A 26,086-nucleotide genomic window follows, 5' to 3' on the forward strand; every position below is an offset into this window, starting at 1 on the left:
TCACGGGGGGGAGCATCTTTCTGCTTCTCAGTCGTGGGCAACGTTAGGGAGGAGTGGGGCTTTTTTCTCCTCACTTGTATGTGGCCCCCAACTGACTTTTCTGTGAGGCAGCGGCCCCAACCCAAAGCAGGTTCCCTGCCCCTGGTCTCCAGCAATCTCCCTAACCATTCTACTCTCCACCTTCTCTTTGCTAAAGGACGGGCCCAGCGAGCTCTGTTGGGTGAGATCTGAGGCATGAAATGACCAGGGGCCACTCCTTTGGGATGGGTAGAACCTGCTGGTCTTTGCTGAGATGGGTTTTTATAACCGCTCCTCTGGGTCAGTTGTGGGGCTGGTTGTGGTACAGGAGGAGCTGGAGTGTCTAAGGGGGCTGCTTGTGCGACTTCTGGCTGGCCAGTGTGGCACACGAATGCACACAATCATACCGGAATATAAAATATATCGACAGGATAGAGCAGACCGGGTGGGTGGCGGAGTGGCACTTTATGTGAAAGATAATATAGAATCAAATGAAATAAAAATATTAAGTGAATCAACATGTTCACTAGAATTGCTATGGATAGAAATTCCATGCTCCAATAATAAGAAATTAGCAGTAGGGATATATTACCGACCACCTGACCAGGACAGCGATACTGACATTGAAATGCTGAGGGAGATTAGAGAGGCTACCAACATAAAGAACAATGGGGGATTTTAATTACTCCCATATTGACTGGATACATGTCACCTCAGGAAGAGAAGCAGAGAGAAACTTTCTCAATGGCTTAAATGACTGCTTCTTGCAGCAGCTGGTGCAGGAACCCACAAGGGGAGAGGCAATTCTCGATTTAGTCCTGAGTGGAGCGCAGGATCAGGTCCAGGAAATAACCGTTACAGGACCGCTTGGGAATAGTGACTATAATATAATAACATTCAACATTCCTGTGGTGGGAAGAACACCTCAGCAGTCCAGCACCCTGGCATTTAATTTCAAAAAAGGGAATTACACAAAAATGAGGAGGTTAGTTAAACAGAAATTAAAAGGCACAGTGACTAGAGCCAAATCCCTGAAAGCTGCATGGAAACTTTCTAAAGACACAACAATAGTGGCCCAACTTAAATGTATACCCCAAATTAAAAAACATAGCAAGAGACCTAAAAAAGAGTCACTGTGGCTTAACCACCATGTAAAAGAAGCAGTGAGGGACAAAAAGGTATCTTTTAAGAAGTGGAAGTCCAATCCTAGTGAGATAAATAGAAAGGAACATAAACACTGTCAAATCAAGTGCAAAAATGTAATAAGAAAAGCAAAAAAAGATTTTGAGGAACAGCTAGCCAAAAACTCAAAAAGAAATAATAAAATGTTTTTTAAGTACATTAGAAGCAGAAAGCCTGCTAAAAATCTGTGGGTCCCCCTAGATGATTGAGCTATAAAAGGAGCAATCAAGGACGATAAAGCCATTGCGGAGAAACTAAATTATTTCTTTGCTTCAGTCTTCACGGCTGAGGCCGTTGGGGAGATTCCCAAATCTGCACCGTCCTTTGTGGGTGATGAATCTGAGGAACTGTCCCGGATTGAAGTGTCATTAGAGGAGGTTTTGGAACAAATAGAAAAACTTAATGTTAACAAATCTCCGGGACCGGATGGCATTCATCCAAGGGTTCTAAAAGAACTCAAATGGGAAATTGCTGAGCTATTATCTGTGGTTTGTAACCTATCCTTTAAATCAGCGTCCGTACCTAATGACTGGAAGGTAGCCAACGTGACACCAATATTTAAAAAGGGCTCTAGAGGTGATCCTGGCAATTACAGACCGGTAAGTCTAACTTCGGTACCGGGCAACTTAGTCAAAACAATAGTAAAGAATAAAATTGTGAAGCATGTAGAAGAACATAATTTGTTGGACAAAAGTCAACATGGTTTCTGCAAAGGGAAATCCTGTCTTACTAATCTATCAGAATTCTTTGAAGGGGTAACAAACATATGGACAAGGGGGATCCAGTACATATAGTATTCCCACCGTGATGCCTCCAGCCTGCAGAGAGTTTTGTCCCCTCGGGACACTGGGGTCTGACACTCAGGGCACCCACAAGGAGCTCAGGGCTTCCCCTGCTGCATTTCCCCTGCCCCTCAGTTGCCCCAGGCCCAGGGAGTGTCTGAGCCTGGTTCTCCAGTCGCTCAGTGAATCACTTTGGTGGCCATTGAAAGGATCCCAGAGACGCTGCAGAGAGCAGCCAGCCCAGGGTCCCTCCCTCAGCATGGAAATGCAGCTGTGTCTGGGCTGGAACATGGGCCGGTCCCAGTCCAGAGCAGCACAGCTATAATGGAAATGGGATGACATCGCTCAGGGGAACTCAGGAGGGGGGGCAGGGAAAAGGGATGTAGCAGGCCCTGCTCTCAGTGGCTCCTAGTGGAAATAGACGCTGGGTGGGAGAAACTGTTTTCCCAAAGGGCAGTCGAGGTGCAGAAACGCAGACAAGGTCCCGTGAGACATTTGCTGCAGATATGGGAAGTGAATCAGCTCCCTGAGCTCCAGGCCTGTCTCCCCGGCCACATGTTCCTGACACTGCCACCCTGTGACCTGTGAGCGCGTCCCCTGCACCTGAGTGACTCTGGGCCACAGACTGTGTGTGTGCACAGCCCTGCCAGACAGAGAGAGAGAGGCAGTTGTGGCTCTGCCCACACGAAGGCGCTCTGCCTCCATCAGTGTGACGGGGCCGGGACCCAAACTGTTGTAGCTGCTGTTCAGGGAAAAATTCTAAGTAGTTAAATGTTTGGTTTGTAATGTTTGATATTTTAGGGTAGCCCTGTTAAATCAAAATGGAGGAACTGTCGTCCATTTTGTAAAACACAATGAAAGGCGAGTCACACGCCCTGGGTCTGTCACATCATGATTTTCCCGCCTTTGGCAGAAAACAGGTAAACAAGTTCCAGTTTAAACTGGATTTACCTCAGAGGTACGTCGCACGGGGTCTCCCTAGCAGGGGCCGGATCTGCGGGGTCTCCCTAGCAGGGGCAGGTGATGTGGCGTTTCCCTCGCAGGGGTCTCCCATCTTAGAGGGCATCCCTTTGGTATTTATGGTCCTGCCACTTTTCTTCCACAAATTGATCTGAGGAAGCGGGTCTGGCCCACGAAAGCTCATCACCTAATAAACCATCTTGTTAGTCTTTAAAGTGCTGCATGGTCCTGTCTGTTGTACCATTTATTGTTTGTTGTTAACCATTTCTGAATGCCCCCTGAATCTCCTATTTTGTAAATTTACCCTTAATAAATCGGTCATTCGTTAGGTTCACCTAAACTGAGTCCTTTGATTAATTAAGATGCGCCACCAGATAATAGACGCTGGCCATCACAGGATTCGAACAGAGGGTTCAGTATTGTTAGGGGCTCCTCTGCTGCCTTATCATTTCTCCCACCCAACACTGGGTAGGAAGAGCTCAGAGGTTGGGGACAGAAGCAAACTGAGGCTCAGGAGAGCAGCTCCACTGGAGCCCAGATTCCACCACGGTCTGAATTCAACCCTGTCTGGCTCATGAGCTGCATCTCTCTGCCCCGCGAGTGTGACCCCCATACAGCCGGGTTAGGGGGGACTCTGGCATGAGGGACGCACTAGTGAAAGGACAGAAGACACTGACCACTAGGCCTCCTGGTCAGAAGCAGAGAGGGATGCAGGAGCCAGGAGGGCGTAGGCAGGAGCCTGGTGCAGCCATTGACACCTGGGGACAGAGCCCCCATGGGCAGAGGAGTGAGCAGAGCAGCAGCCGATTGGACAGGGAGAAGGCCAAGGGGAAGGGGGCACACGGATGCACCCACCAGCCTGCAGCCAGGCGCGTGCTCGGCTTCCAGGCCTGGGGAGGGAGTGACCCTGCCGCTGGGCTCCCGGCTGAGACTTACTGTCCGATTCCCTGGCGGGCGCGGCCGAGGTGTTAGTGGGCTGCAGAGAGACTCTCAGGTTCCGTGCGGCTTCTTCCACCGCCTGCAGCCGGCTCCTTCCCCGGGAATCTAGAGATCAGGTGTCGGCGGGTCAGCGACCAGACTGACCTGGCTGGGGACATGCCAGGCCCAGAGCAGGGCCTGCGCCCCACGCCCGCCTGAGCGCGACGGCTGCGGCTGTCTCTTTCCAAGCCTCCCCCGCGGGCACACGGGAGCCCAGGGCGGTCGGGTCTCTGCTGCTGCACGGGGCACCCCTGGAGTAGGGGGGCAGCTCTGTGCCCAACACGACGCAGGCAGGTCAGTGTGAGGGGAAACTCCCCTCCTGGGAGTCCCCAGGACAGTGGGGCACACACCTGCGGAAGTGTCGCAGACGCATGTGAGAGTGGGATCTGTTGTGAAGATGAGTAAGCCCATGGTAATGTGGGAATTAAAAAGGAATAAAAATATAGAAAAAATTAGAGAACAGAGGAAAAATCAGTGTTTAGTGAAAGTGGAGTTTGTTGTAAAGCTGTTGAAAAGGTCACTTTTGTTTAAATTTTAAAAAATAGAGAAAGGGCTTATTATATAAAAGAATTATAACAGAAAAGGGAGTTTTTCTAGAGTGGGGTTTGTTTTAAAGGTAAATACGCACATGGTAAAAGACCACTTTTGGAGAAATTAAAAGATGCTTTAAATACCTTAAATATTAAGGTAAATTAAGAGTGGAGCATTTACGTTTATTACATATAAAGGTAGGTGAAGAAAGGAGCATTTAAAGGAGTTATTGTGAAATTAAAAGAGAAAACATGGCAGAAAAGAGGGAATTTTAAAATATTTTAAAAAGTGGAGGCTGTTCAGCAAGCACATGGTGAAAACACTAGAGAAGAGGCTTATTATATACAGGCAGGTTAAGAGAGAAACTCTTGGAAAAGATTTCAGTGTTGAAGCAGGAGAAGAAAAGAAAAAAACACAGAAGAACAAAGCACGTCCAGAGGGGGAAGACGGCCCTTTGCAAAGGGCAGAGCCAGGCAGCCCGTGGCTGAGGCACAGAAAGAGCTATGCACAGAAAAGCAGCCGGGGAGGGTGGATGGGACAGAGAGTTAGCTTAGCCCTCAGGTCATCCCTGGGGAAAGACACAGCTCTGAAGGGTCACAGCCCCCCAGGACCATGATCCCCACCTCTGGGCCACACCAATCCAAAGCTGTTCTACAGCTACATCATAGAACACATTTTCCTGAGCCAAACCTCTAAAGCCACATCCCCCTATGCCCCTCACCATTCTTCCTTCTCATCTTTGCCATCCATGTGCGGAATACATTTGTATGTGCACCGAGGCATGTGCCAATGCGCACCACCAGTAGAAACTGTGGGCGCTCTTCTAATCAGCCAGGCAGATTTTGAATCTCTCCGCAGCTTAGGAGGAACACTGCCCCCACCTCAACCCCTCCCTTTAACTGTCTAAAACCCTACCCGCAAACATCTTTCCAACTAGTTAGCACCTTTCTGCGTGTGTCTCGATTAAAAAATAGGCTGCAGAAACATCCCAAAGTTAAAACCTTCGTAACAAACAGTGTGTGACGGAGTGTGGTCACAGACGACCCCTCGAGGGAGCCTCTTGGGGTGCTGACACGGCCACTGCCACTCGCCTTCCTGCTCTCTGGGGCTCCTCATCACCCAGAGGAAGCAGTACAGACACTGAACCACTTCAGGTCCAAGGAGAATGCAGTTTAGGGCCCAGCCTGCTGGGATAGCACTCCCCAGATGGGATCAAACCCCAAGGAATTAGGTAAGCCCCCTTTAGAAATGAAAGGGGGAATGTGCACACTGGTTGCCCCCTCCCCCCAGGTAACAATCGCTTACACTGGGTATGATAGAAAATAAAAATGGTTTTATTAAGTGGAAGCCGTAGGATTTAAGTAGTAATAAGAGAAAGCAGGCAGAGCAAAGTAGGTTACAGATAATCAAAAGAAACAAAACCGCTTGGCTAATTCTCCACTGAAACCTCAGTACAAAGTTAAACTCACCCTAAAACCTCTTTTCTAGCTGCCAGTCTAAACCAGGGCTGTCTTCCCCACCTGGGGTCTCAGGCTCCTTCCTTCAGGTACCTCCCAGCCAAAAGACCAAGGCCTCTCCTCTCCTATCCCTTTTGTTAAGGCGTTGAGGCCCCTCCCTACCAACCCCTGCTCAGACTTAAGGACAAAAGATTGTTTAACAGTGGCTCATCTAGAAATTTCAGAAAAAACCTTTCATGTCTCCCATTTACACACTGGAAACTCACAAAGTATTCCCCACTCCATGTGTCTAATTTTCCACACTCAAATGCTACATACAACAGAGTAAAATAAACAGGTCATTACATGAAGATCGATGGGTTACATGAAATATTTTGCTCAAACCACCTTTGAGTTATGCATATTCATGTCCATGTGTCCATTTCCAAAAGCATGGGGGGGAAGGGAGTGTCTGTCACACAGTGTATAAAGTTCTTCCCCGATTTCCTAGTGAGGATAAACTTAAAAAACAACAAATGGTCTGGTAGCACTTTATAGACTAACAAAATATTGTCGAAGCAAAAACACACTCCTCTCTGTTTAGGCGGCTAACAACTGATTTGCTTTATTGATTAGTAAAGCAAAGTGAGCCAAACGTGGTTCCAGCAAAGTCGGGCCCAGTAAAGCTGCTAATACAATTCATCCTAGTATCTTTATACCCTTAGCCAAACAGTTTGACGTCAGGGCATCCAATTACAGAAATCCTCAATTAAATTTGGAAAAACAAAGCCTTATCAACAAGATGGCAGACAGGTACGAGGGAGTACATCTCCTGTCCCAACCAGCCCAATTAACACATACCAATAGCCCATTCTGTAGGCCTCTTCTCACGGGGTGACAGAAAGTTCACTTTGGTCTACGTGCTTGAGAGAAAAGCTGAAATGGTTTCTGATATACAAGATGGCTTTTAGCTAAACATAAAATAGCTTTTACAATATGTAGATGGTATCATGAGCTTTCGTGGGCACAGCCAGCCAGGGGATCAAAGATAAGGGGTCTGCTTCTTGCCCCACTTTTTAACAAATAGCAGCGAAAGCTGTAGTGTGTATGGTAAAGGAATAAATACTGTAAAAGACCAACCATGGTGAAGACACATTCCTTTTACAGGTGTGTTTCACTAAATACATGAGCACGTGGAAAAACCCCAGGTCTGAAGCCACCAGTTTTTAGTAACAGCCAGTTTCTATTCCCCTTATTCTGTAAACCATTGAATTACAGAGAAGTAATTGTTTTTTTCAGCCCAATTCCTAACAAATATAAGTAAAAGTTGTATACAGTTTTGTAAAGGTCAAACACTTTGGCTGTGTCTACACTGGCACCCTTTTCCGTAAAAGGACTGCTAATGAGACACTTCGGAATTGCAAATTCCGCGGGGGATTTAAATATCCCCCGCAACATTTGCATGAACATGTTTGCTGCTTTTTTCCGGCTCGGGGTTTTGCCGGAGAAAAACGCCAGTCTAGACGGGATCTTGCGGAAAATAAGCCCTTTTCCGGAAGATCCCTTATTCCTACTTTCAAGGGATTATTTTCCGCAAGATCCTGTCTAAACTGAGAGGGGTCATGATAGCAACTTTCAAATATCTAAAAGGGTGTTACAAGGAGGAGGGAGAAAAATTGTTCTCCTTGGTCTCTAAGGATAGAACAAGAAGCAATGGGCTTAAGCTGCAAGAGAAGCTTAAACTGAAGATACACGCCTTCGTTTAGCACTTTTCCAAGTGTTTCAATATTAGCAAGCAGAAACACCCAAAGGGTAACCACAGAGATCCTGTTTATAAAAGTCTCAGAGGAGTAGCTGTGTTAGTCTGTAACCTTAAAAATAACTTTTTAAAAAAATGAGTTGTCTTGTGCATCTTAGGGTATGTCTACACTACAAAGTTAGTTCGAACTAACGGACGTTAGTTCGAACTAACTTTAATAGGCGCTACACTAGCACTCCGCTAGTTCGAATTTAATTCGAACTAGCGGAGCGCTTAGTTCGAACTAGGTAAACCTCATTTTACAAGGATTAAGCCTAGTTCGAACTAGCTAGTTCGAATTAAGGGCTGTGTAGACCCCTAATTCGAACTAGTGGGAGGCTAGCCCTCCCCAGGTTTCCCTGGTGGCCACTCTGGCCAACACCAGGGAAACTCTATGCCCCCCCTCCAGGCCCCGGACCCCTTAAAGGGGCACGGGCTGGCTACGGTGCCCGTGCCAGGTGCAAGCCTGCCAGCACCCAGCCAGCAGACCCTGCACCTGGCACGGATCGAGCCAGCCACCCGATGCCCCCCAGCCCTCCCCCTCTTCCCGGGACCAGGCTGGCGGCTCCCAGGAGCTTGCCCGGGACCGCAAGAGGTGGGCACCTGCCTGGGCTAGTGCGGACATCGTGGACCTTGTCCACGATCTCCGCACTAGGCACAGGAAAGTGGCCGGCTTGGGCAGGAGAGCTGCCAGCCTGGCCACCCAGGAGCAGGTGTGCATGAAAATCAAGGGGGTCCACTGAGACCCCCGACACTGAGCCCTGAGCTTACAATGGCCGTCCTGGGTCAGACCAAAGGTCCATCTAGCCCAGAAGCCTGTCTGCCGACAGTGGCCAACCCTAGGGACCCTGGAGGGGATGGACCGAAGACAGTGACCAAGCCATTTGTCTCATGCCATCCCTCTCCAGCCTTCCACAAACCTTGGGCAGAGACACCACTCCTACCCCCTGGCTAATACCACTCCATGGACCCAACCTCCATGACTTGATCTCACTTCCCTTTAAACTCTGTTCTAGTTGTAGCCTTCACAGCCTCCTGCAGTAAGGAGTTCCACAGGTTGACTCTTTGCTTTGTGAAGAAGAACTTTCTGTTACTAGTTTGAAGCCTGCTACCCATTCCTTTCCTTTGGTGTCCTCTAGTCCTTCTTTATGGGAACTAATGAAGAACTTTTCTGTATGCACCCTCTCCACCCAACTCCTGCTTTTAGAGACCTCTATCCTGTCCCCCCTCCGTCTCCTCTTTTCTAAGCTGAACAGTCCCAGTCTCTTTAGCCTCTCTTCATATGGGACCTGTTCCCAACCCCTGATCATTGTAGTTGCCCTCCCCTCTCCCAGCCTCTCTCTTCCCCTCTCCCACCTCCTTTTCCCAGTCTCCCCCAGTTTTGTTCAATAAAGACAGATTCCATTTTTGAACACAATTGTCCTTTATTTTGTACATCAAGAAAAGGGGCTAGGGAGGGGTAAGTGGAAGGAGGTGAGGGAGAAATGGGGTACGAGCCCCCGATGGGGAGGACTGGGCTGGCTCTGTGGGCTTCTGGGGGTGGAAGCTCTCCTGCAGCCCCCCCAATTGCCCCCTCTTCCCAGATGGCAGCCTGCGGCAAGTGCAGCCGGGCTGATGGCCGAGTGCTGTGATGTGCCCAGTATGGGCACTCAGGGCACTCCAAGCCAGGACTGGTTTTCAAGCGGGGCACCCCTGAGAACTGTCTGTCCGGGGTGGGGGTCGGGTCCCTTTAAGCACAGCCATCGGCTAGCCTGAGACAGCATCTCCATGCTCTAAGTCCTCCTCTGATGCCCTGCCGGCACTGCTTCCGGCCATCCTTAAGCCCTGTTCAGGGTCCACTTAATGTGGACATGCTAGTTCAAATTAGCAAAACGCTAATTCAAACTAGTTTTTAGTTCTAGACGCGTTAGTTTGAATTAGCTTAGTTCGAATTAACTAATTCGAACTAAGGGTATGTCTACACTACCCTGTTAGTTCGAACTAGCGGGGTAATGTAGGCATACCGCACTTGCAAATGAAGCCCGGGATTTCAATTTCCCAGGCTTCATTTGCATAAACCGGGCGCCGCCATTTTTAAATCCCGGCTGGTTCGAACCCCGTGCCGCGCGGCTACACGCGGCACGAACTAGGTAGTTCGAACTAGGCTTCCTAGTTCGAACTACCGTTACTCCTCGTGGAATCATGAGCTTTTATTGGCAAAACCCACTTCTTCAGATGAGACGATCTAGAGTGGAGGAAAAAGGGAACCCTCAGAATAAGAAAGGAGATGAAGAATTGAAAGAAGTTTTTTTTTCCATCCCTCTTCTTATTCTTTACAAACCAGGGCCTGATATTTAAATTCTAAACCCCCAGTAGGTTCAAGGCATCGTTAAGGTGCCTCTCTGGGGGGTAGAGAATCTAACTCTGCAGATCCACTAAAAAACCTCATGGAATCAATATCGTTATAGCCAAAACACAGAGCCAACCCGGCCAGAAAGTAACTCAGATCTCCCTTAGCGGTGAGGAGTCCTGTGGCAACTTATAGACTAACCGAAGTGTTGGAGCATAAGCTTTCGTGGGCAAAGACCCACTTCAGATCTCCCTTGTGCACGTGAAATGCAAGGTCAGATGATTTGTTGCTTTTTGCCTCCTTTCAAACACCTTTTAGAGGAGTTTGCTCCTTTTCTAACTTATTGATTAGTGCTTCTGCAAAGAGTGATCTCCTGATGTCGGTTAAAAGCTACTAACATTTAGGGAAACTGACTCCTCGCCACTTTTGAGTAAATCTTTTTGTTCACTGGCAATTCTGTCATGGGGAAATGGAAATGCTAGCCTCCTTTCTAGAAAACAACACTGTAAACTCATTCAAAGCTCACAGAGCCATAATTGCGCAGTTTAGAGTGAACAGGGGTCACAAGGCAAGAGTTATAATTCCTATGGCAATTCAGGGAATTGCATGCAGAGAGATAGGGGATGGAGGCTTTCAGAGCCTAAGAATAAGGTTACATGGCAGGGGTGTAAAACTAACCTAGCTTGAAGTGACCCAAGACTGTTCCTGCCTGATGGCTGCTCTCTCCTGAGGTGAGGGCTGGATTGAGATTTTGAGAGGTGAGGTCCCAGTCCAATCGCTCACAGACAAGTGTCCACATGGCCACAAAACACCCCCACACACTTGGCAGTTACATGCCACCTGAGCAGAGAAGCCAGGAGGCGGCCCAGGCCTCTCGTCCCTAGAGGGGAGCCCCACACATGGGGTCTGGCAGAGGGCACGACGGGGAAGCTCCCACAGCCACTGTCTGTGTTTGATCAGTTCTGTGACACAGACAACAAATCTCAGGCACCAGGGAGCCAGGTGTCTTCTCACACACACCCCACAGGCCCATGGAACGTGTGTCATGAGGATATTCCCATGTCTTGAGATGGCATCTCAGGGGGATTCTAAATAACAGCTGCTACAGAGAGACATTTGGAAACCAGCAGGTCTGTGTCACTTATACCCAAGAGTTTAAAAAGAGCTGGCAAAGGTGCTTGCTGGCGCTTGCCAAGGGAGGTCATAGAATCATAGAATCATAGAATAATAGGACTGGAAGGGACCTCGAGAGGTCATCGAGTCCAGCCCCCCGCCCTCAAGGCAGGACCAAGCTCCACCTACACCATCCCTGACAGATGTCTATCTAACCTGTTCTTAAATATCTCCAGAGAGGGAGATTCCACCACCTCCCTTGGCAATTTATTCCAATATTTGACCACCCTGACAGTTAGGAATTTTTTCCTAATGTCCAATCTAAACCTCCCCTGCTGCACTTTAAGCCCATTACTCCTTGTCCTGTCCTCAGAAACCAAGAGGAACAACTTTTCTCCTTCCTCCTTGTGACACCCTTTTAGATATTTGAAAACCGCTATCATGTCCCCCCTTCATCTTCTTTTTTCCAAACTAAACAAGCCCAGTTCATGAAGCCTGGCTTCACAGGTCATGTTCTGTAAACCTTTAATCATTCTTGTCGCTCTTCTCTGTACCCTTTCCAATTTCTCCACATCTTTCTTGAAATGTGGCACCCAGAACTGGACACAGTACTCCAGCTGAGGCCTAACTAGTGCAGAGTAGAGCGGCAGAATGACTTCACGAGTTTTGCTTACAACACACCTGTTGATACAACCTAGAATCATATTTGCTTTTTTTGCAACAGCATCACACTGTTGACTCATATTCAACTTGTGGTCCACTATGACCCCTAGATCCCTTTCCGCCATACTCCTTCCTAGGTGGTGGAATCTCCCTCTCTGGAGATACTTAAGAACAGGTTAGATAGACATCTGTCAGGGATGGTGTAGACGGAGCTTGGTCCTGCCTTGAGGGCGGGGGGCTGGACTCGATGACCTCTTGAGGTCCCTTCCAGTCCTATTATTCTATGATTCTATGATTCTATGGTCGGCCAAGCCCTGCTCAGCCACTGGAGTGGTTCTTACACTATAGGCTGGCCAAGCCTCCCGCTGGCGTCTTCCAAGAGCGAACGGTTGAAATACAAGTAGAGAGTGTGGAAGTGGCCCAGGGACAGTCGACTGTCATCTGGTGGGGCCAGGAGTTGGGTGAGTGTGTTGTGGGCAGGATCCCTGCTGACCCCACAGCACACTGACCTGCTGCTATAGGGCCCTGGGCCGGGCCGCAGTGGAGCGGTGGGTCTGCATCCTCCCTGCCTTCCCACCGGTGGGTGGCTGTCTCCCCCTCCCACCACGATTGTGGGCCAACCACCGTATAGGATGGCTCTCCGCCTGTGCTGAGACCCATTGGTTTGTTTGCTGCCTCGCCCTGAACCTGGGCCTGGGCCTGTGACCTTGTTCACTGCGGGTGCTGCACCGACGTTGAGCCTGGGCCAGGACCCAGGGACTGCTGGCTCGGCTCATCAGAGGCCGGAGCCCAGAACTTATTGATTGTGATTTGGGACTGATCGGAGGCCGACGCCCAGCACAGCTATTTCCTTAAAAGAAACTGAGCTGGGGTGTATTTAGGCAAAGTGACCACCCACTGATGCCAAGGAAGAGGAGCCCTCCCCGAACCCTGGTGGGCTACAGTACCGCTTAGATCTGAGGGTATGTCTACACTACCCCGCTAGTTCGAACTAGCGGGGTAATGTATGCATACCGAACTTGCTAATGAAGCCCAGGATTTGAATTTCCCGGGCTTCATTAGCATCAAGCCGGTGCCGCCATTTTTAAAAGCCGGCTAGTGCGAACCCCATGCCGCGCGGCTACACGCGGCACGGGCTAGATAGTTCGAACTACGTAGCCATTCTGATCTATCTGTACACCTCGTTCCACGAAATTCAAATCCCGGCCTTCATTAGCAAGTTCGGTATGCATTCATTACCCCGCTAGTTCGAACTAGCGGGGTAGTGTAGACATACCCTGAGTGTGTCCGAAAGATCATCCCTGTTCTTGCCAACTTCTGTGGGCGGGGCCTGCCTCTTGCTCACAGCTTCACTCTGCTTTAAGTTAGCAAAGCCGTGGCCATTGTTGTCTGGGCCTCAGGCCTCACACCTGGCCGGGGATCACTGGGTTTGTGTTTCAGGCTTCATCTTACTGCAGCATGAGTCGCCTCTCTGAGCGGGTGACTCACACCGGGAGAGGGACACTGTCTGGGGTAAAGTGCTGGTCTCCAACAGAAGCTGTTATGTCCTTCCTGACAGGAAGGTACATTGTCCCCAGAGGGACAATTGTGGGATGTGAAAGAGGACAAAAGACATTGAATGACACCTCACCCGGCCCACTTTGTACAAGATTTGCTACAAATATAGAACAGTGGTGGCGAGACAGACGGGAGACGGAGGGGCTGTCTGTGACTCCGCGCTGAGGCTGTTCGGGTGCTAGAGGAGTCTGCACTTGCTTGGAGGTTGGTGAAATCTATTCCAGAACTCACAGCCAGTTTGGAGGAGGTTGCCCGGCTCCCTAACAGCCTAGCCAGGGATAGGCACCAGGCTCCTGGCCACTCGCTGGGCAGTCCCACCACCCGGAATGACACCGTGCCCAGCCCAAACCTCACTGATGCAATGGGCTATGGAATGTACTAAATAAACTCACCTATTAAATTGCCCATCAGTTACTCACTGTTGTGTTGTTTATCTAACATAGAGCTGTCTTTCATTTATTATCACAATCTGTACTGACCAGGGGTATGTCTACACTACAAAGTTAATTCGAACTAACAGCCGTTAGTTCAAATTAACTTTGATAGGCGCTACACAGGCAAACCGCTAGTTCGGAGCGCTTAATTCGAACTAGGTAAACCTCATTCTACGAGGACTAACGCCTAGTTTGAATTAAGTAGTTCAAGTTAAGGGCTGTGTAGCCCCTAATTATAACTAGTGGGAGGCTAGCCCTCCCCAACTTTCCCTGGTGGCCACTCTGGGCACCACCAGGGAAACTCTTCTGCCCCCCTCCCGGCCCCGGAGCCCTTAAAGGGGCACGGGCTGGCTACAGTGCCTGTGCCAAGGACACCATTCCTACCCCCTGGCTAATAGCACTCCATGGACCCAACCTCCATGACTTTATCTCACTTCTCTTTAAACTCTGTTCTAGTTCTAGACTTCACAGCCTCCTGCAGCAAGGAGTTTCACAGGTTGACTATGTGCTTTGTGAAGAACAACTTTCTGTTGTTAGTCTGAAGCCTGCTACCCATTCATTTCATTTGGTGTCCTTTAGGGTATGTCTACACTAGAAAGTTAGTTCGAACTAACGGACGTTAGTTCGAACTAACTTTCCTATGCGCTACACTAGCGCTCCGCTAGTTCGAATTTGAATCGAACTAGCGGAGCGCTTAGTTCGAACTAGGTAAACCTCATTTTACGAGGACTAACGCCTAGTTCGAACTAGCTAGTTCGAACTAAGGGCTGTGTAGCCCTTTAGTTCGAACTAGTGGGAGGCTAGCCCTCCCCAGGTTTCCCTGGTGGCCACTCTGGCCAACACCAGGGAAACTCTATGCCCCCCTCCCGGCCCCGGACCCCTTAAAGGGGCACGGGCTGGCTACGGTGCCCGTGCCAGGTGCAAGCCTGCCAGCACCCAGCTAGCAGACCCTGCACCTGGCACGGCACAGAGCCACCCACCCGATGCCCCCCAGCCCACCCCCTCTTGCCGGGACCAGGCTGGCGGCTCCCGGGAGCTTGCCCTGGACCGCAAGAGGCGGGCACCTTCCTGGGCTAGTGCGGACATCGTGGACCTCGTCCACGATCTCCGCACTAGGCACAGGAAAGTGGCCGTCTAGGGCAGGAGAGCTGCCAGCCTGGCCACCCAGGACCAGGTGTGCATGAAAATCAAGGGGGTCCACTGAGACCCCCGACACTGAGCCCTGAGCTTACAATGGCCGTCCTGGGTCAGACCAAAGGTCCATCTAGCCCAGTAGCCTGTCTGCCCACAGCGGCCAACCCTAGGGACCCTGGAGGGGATGGACCGAAGACAATGACCAAGCCATTTGTCTCGTGCCATCCCTCTCCAGCCTTCCACAAACTTTGGGCAGGGACACCACTCCTACCCTCTGGCTAATAGGACTCCATGGACCCAACGTCCATGACTTGATCTCACTTCCCTTTAAACTCTGTTCTAGTTGTAGCCTTCACAGCCTCCTGCAGCAAGGAGTTCCACAGGTTAACTATTTGCTTTGTCAAGAAGAACAACTTTCTCTTACTAGTTTCAAGCCTGCTACCCATTCCTTTCCTTTGGTGTCCTCTAGTCCTTCTTTATGGGAACTCATGAAGAACTTTTCTGAATGCACCCTCTCCACCCAACCCCTGCTTTTAGAGACCTCTATCCTGTCCCCCCTCCGTCTCCTCTTTTCTAAGCTGAACAGTCCCAGTCTCTGTAGCCTCTCTTCATCTGGGACCTGTTCCCAACCCCTGATCATGTTAGTTGCCCTCCCCTCTCCCAGCCTTTCTCTTCCCCTCTCCCACCTCCTTTTCCCAGTCTCCCCCAGTTTTTTTCAATAAAGACAGAGTCAATGTTGGAAGAAACGTTATCTTTATTTTGTACATCAATAAGAAGGGGGGCTAGGGAAGGGTAAGTGGAAGGAGGTGAGGGAGGAATGGGGTACGAGCCCCCGATGGGGAGGACTGGGCTGGCTCTGCGGGCTTCTGGGGGTGGAAGCTCTCCTGCAGCCCCCCAATTACTCCCTCTCCCCAGATGGCAGCCTGCGGCAAGTGCAGCCGGGCTGATGGCCGAGTGGTGTGATGTGCCCAGTGTGGGCACTCAGGGCACTCCAAGCCAGAACTTCTTTGCAAGCGGGGCACCCCTTAGAACTGTGTGTCCGGGGTGGGGGTCGGGACCCTTTAAGCGCAGCCCTCGGCTAGCCTGAGACAGTATCTCCATGCTCTAAGTCCTCCTTTTATGCCCTGCCGGCACTGCTTCCGGCCATCATTAAGCCCTGTTCAGAGTCCACTCAATGTGGACTTACTAGTTCGAACTAGCAAAACGCTAGTTCGAACTAGTTTTTAGTTCTAGATGCGTTAGTTCGAACTAGCTTAGTTCGAATTAACTAATTCGAACTAAGTTAGTTCGAACTAGCGCTGTAGTGTAGACGTACCCTTAGTCCTTCTATTATGGGAACTAATGAAGAACTTTTCTGTATGCACCCTCTCCACCCCACTCGTGCTTTTATAGACCTCTGTCATATCCCCCCTCAGTCTCCTTTTTTCTAAGCTGAAAAGTCCCAGTCTCTTTAGCCTCTCTTCATATGGGACCTGTTCCAAACCCCTGATCATTTTAGTTGCCCTCCCATCTCCCACCCTCTCTCTTCCCCTCTCCCACCTTCTTTTCCCAGTCTCCCCGAGTTTTGTTCAATAAAGAGAGATTCTATTTTTGAACACACATGTCCTTTATTTTGTACATCAGGAAGGGGAGCTAGGGAGGGGTAAGTGGAAGGAGGTGAGGGAGGAATGGGATACAAGCCCCTGATGGGGAGGACTGGGCTGGCTCTGCGGGCTCCTTGGGGTGGAAACTCTCCTGAAGCCCCTTGATGGACCCCCCCCCCCAGATGGCAGCCTGTGGCAAGTGTAGCCGGGCTGATGGCCGAGTGCTGTGATATGATGAGTGTGGGCACTCAGGGCACTCCAACCCAGGACTGCTTTGCAAGCGGGGAATCCCTGAGAACTGTCTGTCCGGGCAGGGGGTTGGGACCCTTTAAGCACAGCCCTCAGCTAGCCTGAGACAGCATCCCCACGCTCTAAGTCCTCCTCTGATGCCCTGCCGGCACTGCTTCCGGCCATCCTTAACCACGGTTCAGGGTCCACTTAATGTGGACATGCTAGTTCGAATTAGCAAAACGCTAATTCAAACTAGTTTTTTAGTCTGGATCCGTTAGTTCGAATTAGCTTAGTTCGAATTAACTAATTCGAACTAAGTTAGTTCGAATTAATGTTGTAGTGTAGACATACCCCAGGAGAGGCCCCAAACCAGGGATCCGTGGTACCCGGCGCACTCAGTGAGCATGACAAACAGAGGAATAGGCTGGGACGCAAGGGCCAGGTAATGTAGAAAGGGTTCCATGGTGAGTGAGGCAGAATTGCACCACTTGATCTTTTCTGATGGCCCCATGTCACCGGAAAGACTAAAAGTCAAGACGGAGAGAGAGAGAGACTGGACCCACTCTTGTGAGTGCAGCACAGAACACCCGAGAAAGCCACACACTGTTTGTAACACTTCGCACATAGAATAGGATGTGAGATTTGTCAGATAAATTCTCTGGTGTGAGATACGTTTGCCACGAATGGCAGCACGTTAGCTTCTGTTACTGATACAAATGTTATGTTTGATACCGAGACAGTGCAGCTTTGGAAATGTGGCTTTTTCGAATACTGGTAGTCAACATCCATTGACTTTTCTGTCAATAGCCAATTCGGATTGGGTTTTCAATGAAAAAAATCTAAACTCAAAAGGAAACAAAACATATTCAGTTGCCATAAACCAAAAATGTTTTGTGTTTAGTTTTTAGTGTTTTGTCATAAAAAAAATTGAGGAAAAATGTACAGAGGCATTTCTCTTCAGCAAATGTATAATGGGAACAAAAAACATTTTCCAACTCACTTTACTCCAGATTCATTTGATGTTGGCAGGATGGCCAGCTAAATTCCGGTTGGAGAATCTGTATTCCTGCTGGGGGAGTCACAGTCCCAAAGAATTGGGCTGATTTTCAGATTCCCAAGTGCAGTTTGCAGCAGTGGGAGTTACAAAAGGAATCCGCTTTTTAAATCCGCTGTGCCAATCTTTTAGGACAGGGCTACTCAACTTTGGAAGCCCCGGGGGCCACAATGACACTCAAAGCACATGCCGAGGGCAGCAACTTAAGTGTGGTTGCAGCATAGACATGCAAATATATATGCAAATAGCTTCTTTCACACTGACAGCATGAATACAAAGGTTAAGGTAAGACTACACAACACACAGGCCCCATTTAAGTCAGTTCTGCTGATATTTTTAAAATGCAATAGTCACCCGATTTCCACCCATATGAAGGCACTTATACTGAGCAATGACAGTCCAGGAATTGAACTACTAAATCACATCTCAATAGAAGACCATTATAATGACTACTTTTTTGCTAGCCCCACGTTAACCCAACTGCACTGCAGGCCGCAAACAGACGAGCTGCAGGCTGCATGTTGAGTAGCCCTGGTTTAGAATGTAAAATCCAAAGGCTTATTAATGGAAGGAAGGAAGGAAGGAAGGAAGGAAGGAAGGAAGGAAGGAAAGAAAGAAAGAAAGAAAGAAAGAAAGAAAGAAAGAAAGAAAGAAAGAAAGAAAGAAAGAAAGAAAGAAAGAAAGAAAGAAAGAAAATGTTGAGAGCATAATTGTTAATGACACACACCAGTTGCAAGGTTCTTGGTGCAGGCTTGTAGCAGAGATGGGACAATCTGCTGTCTTAATTCAAGTCTCTGGAACACATTCACTGTTAGGATGGGTCTTCAGTCCTTTCAGGCTTCAGTGCACAGCAATGATGCTCATGAAGTGATGAGTCGATTGTAGACAAAGGGAGGAAACGTCAGGGCCCTTTTTATACCCTGGCCCATGTGGAGGGAATCCCATTGTTCTCGTGCTTTAAAAGTATGTTCCACGATGAAGTTTGGTACATGAGCAAGTCACCTGCCCGTGCAGGACTCGGTCCTGTTTAGGCAGACACCATTACTCCCCCGCTGGTTCGAATGTTCACAGAACAGCTCACCAGCTGTGGATTGGTACCACCCAAGGTGCATTGTCAGTCAAGTGCTGCTACTCACTTGATTAACAGTCTTCTCCCCAGAGCTTGATTCACACATGCTCAGGCCCTAAACTACATCAAATTTAAGAAGCCCTGTGGCCTCACCAAAATTGTGTATTATTTTAACAGAAAGGACGATGAAAATGGAAATAATAAGGTTTTACATTTGCAGACCTACATGTATATAGGTGTCGAAGCAAAAACACGCTTCTCTCTGTTTAGGCGGCTAACAACTGATTGCTTTATTGATCAGTAAAGCAAAGTGAGCCAAACGTGGTCCCAGCAAAGTCGGGCCCAGTAAAGCTACTAATACAATCAATCCTAGTATTTTAACCAAACAAGTCTGACGTCAGGGCAAGAAATCAAAGAGAACTTCAAAGAGGAATTATTATCAGCATAGAAAGAAACAGGTTAAAAGGGAGTTTGAGCTTCAGCTCAAAATAGTTCATTAACACATTCCAACAGCACATCCCTCTGGTCTCTCCCCACCTCGGTGAAGGCCAGTTCACTCGCTCGTGCAGACACAAGAAACTGAAATGACTTTTGTTATACAGAATGGCTTCTAGCTAAACATGTAATGGTATCTACATAGGTGAGGATGTAACTAAGACTAGCAATATTTTTGCATTTATAGAACCTTCATAATCTTCCTTATTTTGTGTAATAAGTAAAAATCCAGCCCTACTCACAATGGGCTGGCCAAGCCTCCTCTTGGTGTCTCCCAGATGCAAACGTGAAAGAACAAGAACAAAGTCAAGACTCGTCACTTCACATACAAAATGATACAGGCATATGAGGAACATAAACAAAATCAGTGAATCAAGAGCTTTCTATAGACACCTCATTTGGCTCACTATGTACAGGGTTTGGGGCAAACATAGAACAGTGGTTGCAACAATGATTTGTATGGTCATCTCACAATCCAATAATGTGACACTCTCCCATTTGTACCTCTAGCTGTTTTTACTGCACAGCCCCACACAGTAGCTGAGATACTGTCAAGGATTTCAGGGCCAAATGAAGGAATAGCGTGTATTGCTAGATTTATGGATGTGCTAGATGAATTCAGACTAGAAATAGAGCACCGCCTGTAAAAGGAAGGTAAGTCACCATTGGATCAACTTACCTGGAGAGGTGGTGGATTCTCTAGCACTAGGAGTCTTTAATCCAGAGTGGATGACTCCTTCTAACACACCTGCTGTATCTGAACAGGGTGTCTGGGGCTGGATGGAGGAACCACAGGGGAGGGTCTCTGGTCTGTGCTGGGCAGGAAGTCAGACCAGATGACCCGAACAAGCATTTTTGGCCTTAAAAATTGCTGGACCCTGGGCAGAAAACAACAAGTAGGTCATTAGATATGAGCTAGCGATGAGATGTGGTATCACCTTTGGATGGGCGAGAGTTGGCTAACTTGCCCTTCTTCAATGTCACAAGAAAAACCCCAACCCCCATGGAAAGTTACCTGGAGACCCAGAACTCATAGAATCATAGAATAATAGGACTGGAAGGGACCTCTGGAGGTCATCGAGTCCAGCCCCCCGCCCTCAAGGCAGGACCAAGCTCCGTCTACACCATCCCTGACAGATGTCTATCTAACCTGTTCTTAAATATCTCCAGAGAGGGAGATTCCACCACCACCCTTGGCAATTTATTCCAATATCTGACCACCCTGACAGTTAGGAATTTTTTCCTAATGTCCAATCTAAACCTCCCTTGCTGCAGTTTAAGCCCATTACTTCTTGTCCTGTCCTCAGAAACCAAGAGGAACAAATTTTCTCCTTCCTCCTTGTGACACCCTTTTAGATATTTGAAAACCGCTATCATGTCCCCCCTTAATCTTCTTTTTTCCGAACTAAACAAGCCCAGTTCATGAAGCCTGGCTTCATAGGTCATGTTCTCTAAATCTTTAATCATTCTTGTCGCTCTTCTCTGTACCCTTTCCAATTTCTCCACATCTTTCTTGAAATGTGGCGCCCAGCTGAGGCCTAACTAGTGCAGAGTAGAGCGGCAGAATGACTTCACGAGTTTTGCTTACAACACGCTTGTTGATACAACCTAGAATCATATTTGCTTTTTTTGCAACAGCATCACACTGTTGACTCACAACTCTGACATTATAATCAAAGAGGCTGACAAAGGAGGTGCTGTTGTCATCATGGACAGGCCTGACTACCTAAAGGAGGCTGCCAGACAACTCTCCAATACCAAATTCTACAGGCCACTTTCCTCAGATCCCACTGAGGAATACACTAAGAAACTGCACCATCTGTTCAGGACACTCCCTAAACAAACACAGGAACAAATCGACACACCTTTAGAGCCCCGACCAGGGTTGTTCTATCTATTACCCAAGATCCACAAACCTGGAAATCCTGGACGCCCCATCATCTCGGGCATTGGCCCTCTCACTGAAGGACTGTCTGGCTATGTGGACTCTCTGCTCAGACCCTATGCCACCAGCACTCCCAGTTACCTTCGTGACACTACGGATTTCCTGAGAAAACTACAATGCATAGGTGATCTTCCAGAAAACACCATCCTAGCTACCATGGATGTAGAGGCTCTCTACACAAACATCCCACATGCAGATGGAGTACAAGCTGTCAGGAACGGTATTCCTGATGATGCCACAGCACAACTGGTGGCTGAACTCTGTGAATTTATCCTCACACACAACTATTTCAGATTTGGTGACAACATATACCTCCAGACCAGTGGCACTGCTATGGGCACCCACATGGCCCCACAATACGCCAACATTTTTATGTCTGACCTGGAACAACGCTTCCTCAGCTCTTGTCCACTTACACCCCTTCTCTACCTACGCTACATCGATGACATCTTCATCATCTGGACCCATGGGAAGGAGACTCTGGAAGAATTTCACCATGATTTCAACAGCTTCCACCCCACCATCAACCTCAGCATGGACCAATCTACACGGGAGGTCCATTTCCTGGACACCACGATACAAATAAGTGACGGTCATATCAATACCACCCTATACCGAAAACCTACCAACCGCTATACTTACCTGCATGCCTCCAGTTTCCATCCCGGACACACCACACGATCCATTGTTTACAGCCAAGCACTGAGGTACAACCGCATATGCTCCAACCCCTCAGACAGAGACCTACACCTACAAGATCTTCAACAAGCATTCTGTAAACTGCAATACCCACACGAGGAAGTGAGGAGACAGATTGACAGAGCCAGACGTGTACCCAGAAGCCTCCTGCTACGGGACAAGCCCAAGAAAGAAACCAACAGAACACCACTGGCCATCACCTACAGTCCCCAGCTAAAACCTCTCCAATGCATCATTAGTGATCTTCAACCCATCCTGGACAATGATCCCTTGCTTTCATAGGCCTTGGGAGGTAGGCTGGTCCTTGCCCACAGACAACCCGCCAACCTGAAGCATATTCTCACCAGCAACTACACACCGTACCATAATAACTTGAACTCGGGAACCAATCCTTGCAACAAACCTCGGTGCCAACTCTGCCCACATATATACACCAGCAACACCATCACAGGACCTAACCAGATCAGCCATACTGTCACTGGTACATTCTCCTGCACATCCACCAACGTAATATATGCTATCATGTGCCAACAATGCCCCACTGCTATATACATCGGCCAAACAGGACAGTCCCTACGTAAAAGAATCAATGGACACAAATCTGATATTAGGAATGGCAACATACAAAAACCTGTAGGGGAACACTTCAATCTTCCTGGACACACAATTGCAGATCTAAAAGTAGCCATCCTGCAGCAAAAAAACTTCAGGACCAGACTTCAAAGAGAAACTGCTGAGCTACAGTTCATCTTTAAGTTTGACACAATCAACTCTGGATTAAACAAAGACTGTGAATGGCTTGCTAACTACAAAAGCAGCTTCTGCTCTCTTGGAATTCACACCTCCAGATCAGCTGCTAGAAGTGGGCCTCATCCTCCTTGATTGGATCCACCTCGTCATCTCCAGCCTGATCCTGGCCTGCATATTTATTCCTGCCTCTGGAAATTTCCACTACATGCATCTGACGAAGTGGGTCTTTGCCCACGAAAGCTTATGCTCCTACACTTCAGTTAGTCTATAAGGTGCCACAGGACTCCTCGCCGCTTTTGCAGATTCAGACTAACACGGCTACCCCTCTGATACTATCTCCACGAGGCGTACAGATAGTTTGGAATAACTACATAGTTCGAACTATCTAGCCCGTGTCGCGTGTAGCCGCGCGGCACGGGGTTCGAACAAGCCGGCTTTTAAAAATGGCGGAGCCGGCTTTATGCTAATGAAGCCCGGGAAATTCAAATCCCGGGCTTCATTAGCAAGTTCGGTATGCATACATTACCCCCTTAGTTCGAACTAGGGGGGTAGTGTAGACATACCCTCAATGACTTAACCACCTGCATTCTGCTACAAAGACCTTTTACATCTGCACTTGAAAGGGAATCCTCTGAACTGTCATTCATGTTAAAATTCGACACTTTCCAAAAAGTACTCAGCAAACACTTGAACTATCTCACCCATTACCAAGATAGTTTCCCCAATTATCACCTCTAATACCATTAACTCACAAACATCCCACTCTCCCTACCTCTAATATCATCAATTCACAGACACTTACCTTCCTTCCTTCCCCCCCCCCCCGCACCCCCTCCTGTTCTGCAATGTGATTTGTCCTTTTCATATTTGTTCATTTTTTTAATTGTATCCTTTGGTATATATGGCTGTGACTACTTTCTTCCACTATTTGATCTGAGGAAGTGGGTCTGGCCCACGAAAGCTCATCATCTAATAAACCATCTTGTTAGTCTTTAAAGTGCTACATTGTCCTGCATTTTGCTTCAGCTACCCCAGACTAACACGGATACATTTCTATCACTATTCTCGAAACAAAGATGTCATTGAGCATCTCTGCCATTTCCAAGTTTCCTGTTACTGCTTCTCCCTCCTCACTAAGCAGTGGGTCTACCCTGTCCTTGGTCTTCCTCTTGCTTTTAATGTATTTATAAAAGGTCTTCTTGTTTCCCTTTATGCCTGTAGCTAGTTTTCAGAGCCTTCAGATTTTCAGCAAGGATTCCGGAAAGTATTGGTCCTGCTTTGGACAGGGGGCTTGACTCGATGACCTCCGGAGGTCTCTTCCGCCCTAGGACTCGATGATTCCAGAAGCTCAGCCTCGCCACACTCCAGTCCCAAAAGAAATGAATTTAATTAACAACTTTATAAGCCCTCATGATAAAGAAACATCATAAATAATAACTTTGCGTTTACATCACAACATAGTTATTCAATAATCCACAAATTGTCTAGGAAGGAGCCCTGAAGAAAGGGATCTAGGGGTTAGAGTGGACCACAAGCTAAATAGGAGTCAACAATAGCAGTTTTCAGGAATCTAAAAGAGTGTCACAAGGAGGAGAGGGGGAAATTGTTCCCCTTGGCCTCTGAGGATAGGACAAGAAGCAACGGGCTTAAAGTGCAGCAAGGAAGGTTTAGGTTGGACATCAGGAAAAACTTCCTAACTGTCAGGGTGGTTAAACACTGGAGTAAATTGCCCAGGGACGTTGTGGGCTCTCCATCACTGGAGATATTTAAGAGCAGGTTGGATAGAATACGGGGTCTCAGGCCATTTGACTAGCAGGCAGCCTGGCTTCTCTCTCTTGCAATTCATTCAGAGGATGTACGGAAGCCCAGCCTTACACGCTGTGGTCTGAGGCTTTTGGCCCTACCAATTAAAGAACTCGCTGTCCGTTGCTGTCTCTGGGCAGCTTCAAATGTGTTAACCAGCCGCTGCGAAACACCTGCTTAACAGAAACCATTTATCAAGCTCAGCTCACGGGCACGGACGGAGAATGGAGGATGAAGCTATTTATATGAATGTGGATACTGGAAAAGAACAACTCCGGCTTCCCGGTAAGGAGCTCACACGCCGAATCCTTCAGGCCACCTGCCCTGTTCTCTGGACTCCCACCACTTGGCACTGGCTGACCTGGGAGAACAGACCCACAGCTCAGCCCTGCTCTTGGTCAGCTTTAGACCCAGGGCAGCAGCAGCAGCATGTGCAGTGGGCAAGAGGGGTTTGGTCTGGGCCTTGATCTCCCCTGGCTCCCCGCAGGGCTTGCAAACTGGGCTCCCATCTCACACAGAAACCAGCTTGTTACCCAAACCAAGCCAACGTGTGAGGGGACTTCGCCAGGGCTTAGGAGGAACCTTGGGGTCAGTTCTCAGTACCTCTTCACTGGTTCTGCCCTTCAAGATTTGCAGGCTGTGATGGATAGGAAGAATGCTGGCCGCATTCAGTGACCAAAGGGTTAAACTGAGGTAGCTACAGGGTGTTGGCAGGAGCCAGACGGGCCAGTGGGAGAGTGTTAAAATTTGAATCAGAAGATACGCCTGCCTGCTGTTTTCTTTGTGGGAGTATTAAGCTAGGAGCTGGGGAAACAAGATGAATTGAACCAGGTAGAACTACCATGCCTACAAATCATAGTGGGCATGGAAATGGACTGGACCTTGAAGCACAGATTGTAAGTAAATAAAAAATGTCTATTTAGTCGCAATCAGGTTATTTTCTTTGTTTTCTTTGTTTTGTTATTTGGTTAAACTTCCCTGTGCTCAGTGGCAGCCCGTCAATAAAGGCGTCCTAGGCGGTCGCCTTTGTACCAAGATAAACTGCCATTGACGGCTTTGCAGGCAGGGGCGCCGATTGCACGCCAATCGCGCATTACGCCTAGGGCACCAGTTGCTGGCAGCTCGTCTCAGGCCGCACCTGCCTGTGCTAAGTCCATGTGCTTCCCCCATACAATTCATTTTAAGCTGTAGCCCAGGGTACCATTTTCTCTGTGCTTTAATCTGTTCTTTTCTCCATTGCTTGATAACACCTAGCAACCAAGTCTGCTTTGCCAAGTCGATCTTTTCATTTTCTAAATAAAATCACCTTTTTTAAGGCGATGGTTTGATTCTTGTGTCCTGGAAGGTAGCAGGAGTTCTGAGTAGTCGGCTACCAGAGACTGCGGCTTGTTTTCTCCAAGCTCTCTTGTGGTAAAGGAGCTTGGGGGCCCACTTCTGGAAGAAGTCAGATGCCTCCTCCTGGGTCATTTGATGGTGGCAGCCTGTCTCCCCAGGCCAGGCAATCTGTGACCTTGGGGAGTTTATTTTTAAGCAGAGCCTACA

The 26,086-nt window shown here is 48.4% G+C and overlaps 1 protein-coding gene across 1 annotated transcript in view; it reads left to right on the forward strand.

Annotated features, from left to right (window-relative positions):
- Positions 1-19,946: 19,946 nt before the first annotated feature.
- LOC142829722 (C-type lectin domain family 4 member K-like) overlaps positions 19,947-26,086 on the forward strand; it is a 106,209-nt gene continuing 100,069 nt past the window's right edge. The window contains exon 1 of the mRNA XM_075931105.1: positions 19,947-20,001. The gene's annotated coding sequence lies outside the window, so the exon portion shown is untranslated. The remainder of the gene's footprint in view (positions 20,002-26,086) is intronic.

Source organism: Pelodiscus sinensis, chromosome 5, assembly GCF_049634645.1.
Source record: "Pelodiscus sinensis isolate JC-2024 chromosome 5, ASM4963464v1, whole genome shotgun sequence".
NCBI classification, from domain to species: domain Eukaryota; kingdom Metazoa; phylum Chordata; order Testudines; family Trionychidae; genus Pelodiscus; species Pelodiscus sinensis.